Genomic DNA, 5,416 nt, shown 5'->3' with positions numbered 1-5,416 from the left:
GATGCAAGGCTAACTTGCAGCGACCGATGCTCCCATTGCATCGACCGATGCATGCTCGACATAGCACGAAAACCCTAGATTTTATGCACCGTCCTCGCATTTGCATCGACCGACGCACAAACTGCATCGACCGATGCAATGCCGAGCATCATGTTCCCCCGAAGCTTCTCGCCGGATCTTTGTTCCTACAACCACAAAACTCGATCCCCAACCACAGGAAAGCTTCCCAATGTCCCAAATAACAAACTAACAAGCCTAACCACACATAACAAGCAAATCAGAGATATCTCCAGCTTAGATAAGCCATTGTCATGCACTTACCTTTGCCACAGAAGAAACCCGATCCAAACACAGGAAAAAAACGCTCCTAGGAAGTTCTTACCACGATCTAAGCCTCAGATCTCACAGGAAAACGCCACAAACTTCCAAGAATCTCCCAAAAACGCTTAAGAACTAAAAAGACCTCTTTTCTCTCTGGTTTTTCTCCCAAAACGGCTGAACTCGTCGAATGAGACAAAAACACGACTTAAGGGTTTTCCCTAACCCAAAACGCAGCGTTTAACTTAACTTATCCGCATAAAACTGAACATGCATCGACCGATGCAATCCCCTAAACGGGAATTTCGGTTCGCAGATGTTACAGAAAGAAACCTAAAAATGAAGGCGGAAAGATGACCTATCGGAACCTCAAAAATTGGTTTGTGAAAATCAAACGGAAAACAAAAAATCTACTCGAAAAAAAATTATAAAATCGATAACTACGCATCATGATATGGCTTCTTCGATGGCCAATTGAAGCTAAACGCCTTTGTTCTTGCGAGAACTCTTCCCAATGTTCCTAGATCTGGTCGGAGAGAGAGAGAGGCAATGCAAGAGAGAAGAGGATCGAATCAAAAAAGAGAAAATGTTAAATTTATGTCCATTAGATTTGTTTTAATTAACGGTTCATGTTAGAAAAAAATTTATCCTAACCTTAGTGAATTAACTAATGAAATAATAAAGAAACTAGAATTGGATCCGTGGTAGAGCACGGATTAACATTTATTTTATTTATTTTGTAATTTTTATTTAAAGTGTTATATATATGATTGTTTCATTTCTTTTAATTTTTTTCTCAAATACTATACCATGAAATCATATGTTCAATATAACTTATGAAAATAACATATATTTTGTAAGATTTATTCTAGTAGATCTAGATTTTGACCCGCGGTACACAGCACTTTAAGTTATTTGATAAAAATATTAATTTCTATTTGTTAATTTTATTTGATTTGTTTAGTTTTTAAAATTATATATTGAATTTTGATTGTTAATTATATGACTTAACCTACACTATGCTGCATATTAATTATTTTGTTACAATATTAATTAATCGATTTAATTAGATACGTCTAATAATCTAATATTCATATTGTTAACAAAATAATGAGATAATATTTTATCTATGTAGCACCGAATTAATGATATTTTAAGTTTCTATTAATATCTACTCAAACATGTCTGGCCATATAGTTTTCTTAGGTGATGTAAAGCATTTTGTATTTTTTTTTATTCATCATTTGAGCAATATATGTCTGTTTAAAAAATTTAAATTACATCATATGCAGAAAAAATCATAAATTTTATTAACTAAATATATTAGATAAAAAATTAAATAATTTAAATATAAAATAAAATAAATGTGAAAGAAGAATCACATATTTTTGTTTTAATTAGGTTGAGAGATTTCCTTATCTTTTAAATGTTACCTATAATTGATTTATATGTTACTATAATTAAGTAAATCCATACTATCCTTACTTACCAAAAATCAGACTAACCCGTATATTATGATACACCTATGTCACAAGTTTATCACCAAAAAATCATAAATATATATCTTATATAATCTACAAAAAAATGTCGTGTACTTCCGTTTTATTATATAGGGGATGTTAGAATTGTATCTCTTGGATTCACTCGGATCCTACGGTTTGAAAATATGTCACGTCATCTATCTGACTGATGTCTTTCCACTGGCTCGCGTTTTATTTATACTTTCTTAATTCTTATCCCATTTTAATCACTTTTTCTTAATTAAAAATGTTTTAAAATACTATAATCAAATGGAAAATATGTTAAAATAATAGGAATGTGATCATAATATTTTTTTAAACAAAGATTTTAATTTATAAGTCAATTTAAAAAAAAACATAAAATACAATGTAAACTATTAATGAAATGATCTTATAATCGTATTTTCACTTTTAAACTGATGTTAAAGTAAAAATAAAATGATACTACAATATACGATTTATGTAGTAAACTATAATTATCTTATATTAGTAGATAATTTTGAAACTTGTTTGATTAGACAATCACTACCATATTGCTGCTATATATGTATTTGTCGCCAAAAAAAAAAAATATTGTCATACGGTCACATTAAGATACAAATGACTTTGTCACTACATTACAGCAAAAAATCTCTAGTTAAAACTAAATTGTTGTTATTTTTGCTATGTATTTTTTTTGTCGCAAATTGTCACGTTTGTTACAAGTAATTTGTAGCTAAATGTTAGTATTTTTTTTTTTTTAAATCGATATTATTTTAAAATATTTTTGCTACAAACTATATCTGTTACTATTTGTTATTATATAGCTACACTTAGTAACTAATTTTTTGTATATAACTTTTTGTAACAGATATACTTTGTCAATATCTTTTAACTAACTTTTTGTCACTAATTTGTAACAATTTGTTGTTATGATTTGTTATTACTTCTCTTGTAGCAAAAAAATGTAGCTACATGATCCAAATCTTATAGTGCGATGTAACCATTTTCTATAACTATAACTGATTAATTAACTGGATGCTTGTTTGTTATTTTCTAAAATATATCATCTTAGTTGGCTTCAATCGTGAGCATCACGTACACATCTATTTAAATTCGCATCTTTCAATAGATTTCATAACTCACAAGAAACTTAGCTTTTCTGAAAATAACACTCTCTTCTCCTTATCAATTACCAGCGTAAGTTTTACAATCATGGTGGACACAATGAGTTCCTCAGGAGAAGAACGAGGTGTTGTTGTTGCAGAACCCGAGCCACCAAGAGGAAATAGAAGTCGATATGCTTTTGCTTGTGCAATCTTAGCATCCATGACGTCTATCATCCTTGGTTACGGTTCGTCTTCGTTATGAATTCTTATGATTCACTAACGGCCCATTTCGAGGTTTGTTCGGTTTTAAGGTTTAGATTATTAATTATCCTTATATTTGATGGATGTTGCAGATATAGGAGTGATGAGTGGAGCTGCAATCTTCATAAAAGACGATTTGAAACTGTCAGACGTACAACTTGAGATTCTTATGGGGATTCTGAATATCTACTCCTTGATCGGTTCAGGCGCGGCTGGTAGAACTTCAGATTAGATTGGAAGACGATATACCGTAGTGTTGGCAGGAGCCTTCTTCTTTTGTGGTGCTCTTCTCATGGGGTTTGCCACAAACTATCCTTTCATTATGGTTGGTCGTTTCGTAGCTGGTATCGGTGTTGGTTATGCTATGATGATTGCGCCTGTTTACACCGCTGAAGTCGCTCCTGCCTCTTCACGTGGTTTCCTTAGCTCTTTCCCTGAGGTACAATATAGATTCAACCTTTCTTATTATCTAATATATATATATATATATATATAAATAATTGTACATGGAGGTTGATGATACCATGTTTCTTTTTTATGCAGATATTTATCAACATTGGTATACTTTTAGGATTTGTATCCAACTACTTCTTCTCCAAGCTTCCCGAGCATCTCGGCTGGAGGTTCATGTTAGGGATTGGAGCGGTTCCCTCGGTACTCCTAGCCATTGGAGTGTTGGCAATGCCGGAGTCTCCACGGTGGCTAGTCCTCCAAGGTCGCATTGGAGATGCTTTTAAAGTTCTTGACAAAACCTCAAACAATAAAGAAGAAGCCATCTCTAGGCTCAAGGACATCAAACATGCGGCTGGAATCCTTGATGATATGACAGACGATGTTATAGTCTTACCGAACAAGAAGACTGCCGGTAAAGGCGTGTGGAAGGATCTTCTTGTCCGACCGACCCCGTCCGTTCGACACATCCTCATAGCATGCCTTGGAATCCACTTCGCCCAACAAGCCTCTGGAATCGATGCAGTCGTGCTTTACTCTCCGACCATCTTCTCAAAGGCTGGACTGCGATCCAAGAATGACCAACTCTTGGCTACAGTGGCTGTCGGAGTTGTCAAGACCCTCTTCATCGTGGTAGGGACTTGTGTGGTTGATCGGTTTGGACGTCGTGCCTTGTTGCTTACGAGTATGGGCAGAATGTTTATTTCGTTGACCGTGCTTGGAACTAGTCTTACAGTAATCGACAGAAACCCCGGACAAACTCTCAAGTGGGCCATAGGGCTTAGCGTTACCACAGTGATGTCTTTTGTGGCAGCATTCTCAATAGGTGCAGGCCCCGTGACGTGGGTTTACTGCTCAGAGATATTCCCCGTGAGGCTAAGAGCTCAAGGTGCAAGTTTGGGGGTGATGTTGAATAGACTGATGAGTGGTATTATCGGAATGACATTCTTGTCTCTTTCTAAGGGTTTCACCATCGGTGGTGCATTCCTTCTCTTCGCCGGAGTTGCAGCCGCCGCATGGGTCTTCTTCTTCACTTTTCTTCCGGAGACACGTGGTGTGGCTTTAGAAGATATGGAGAGTCTCTTCGGGAGCTACAACGCAAACAAAAAGAACAATGTTATAAGCAAGGGCAAAGAAGTAGCTGATGAACAAAGCAAGTGAGACCAAATTTGCTTCCACTTCATTATTTGGTCAATGGGACGTCGTCGATTTCAAAGACTCTCAAACCGAGTCTTCATTGGGCGAGTGTGGCCAATAAGAAGATTAATACAGAATTTTACTTGCCATGTCTAATCTATCGTGTTGTATATAAGTTTTCTTTTGTGAAGAAGGAGTAAGAAACTCTTCGTATGTAATATAAATGCAACATAGGTTTAATTTCTTTGTTTGGACAATTAATTTCGGTTATTTACAACTTATAACTCAAAAGTGTGTTTGTTGCGGGACAAAAAACAGTTTAACTGTAGTAGAAGATTCGAAGGAGATATATAAAGTTAACTTTTCTCTCTTTTCCTTCCTTCACATCATCACCCACCTAATATATATATATATATATATATATATATATATAAAACAAACTCTAGACTTCATCAATTTTATCAAATGATTTTAACCCAAAATATTGACAAAACAACATATTTAAAGTACACTATGTTTTTTTGAAAAGACAAAGCTGAGGTTGCATCACAAAATTAACATCTGCAAATAACATATGAGATTTTAAAAGAATGTGTAATTTGGATTAGTGAACGGATATTCATTGTCGGGTTTAAACGTTTC

At 34.5% G+C, this 5,416-nt stretch overlaps 1 pseudogene; it reads left to right on the top strand.

Moving 5' to 3' along the window:
• Positions 1-3,044: 3,044 nt before the first annotated feature.
• Positions 3,045-4,798, top strand: LOC104768089 (putative polyol transporter 2 pseudogene; annotated as a pseudogene).
• The last annotated feature ends 618 nt before the right edge of the window (positions 4,799-5,416 follow it).

This window comes from Camelina sativa, chromosome 19 (assembly GCF_030686135.1).
Source record: "Camelina sativa cultivar CO46 ecotype springtype chromosome 19, ASM3068613v1".
Taxonomy (NCBI): domain Eukaryota; kingdom Viridiplantae; phylum Streptophyta; class Magnoliopsida; order Brassicales; family Brassicaceae; genus Camelina; species Camelina sativa.
This window is presented reverse-complemented; position numbering and strand designations above follow the sequence as displayed.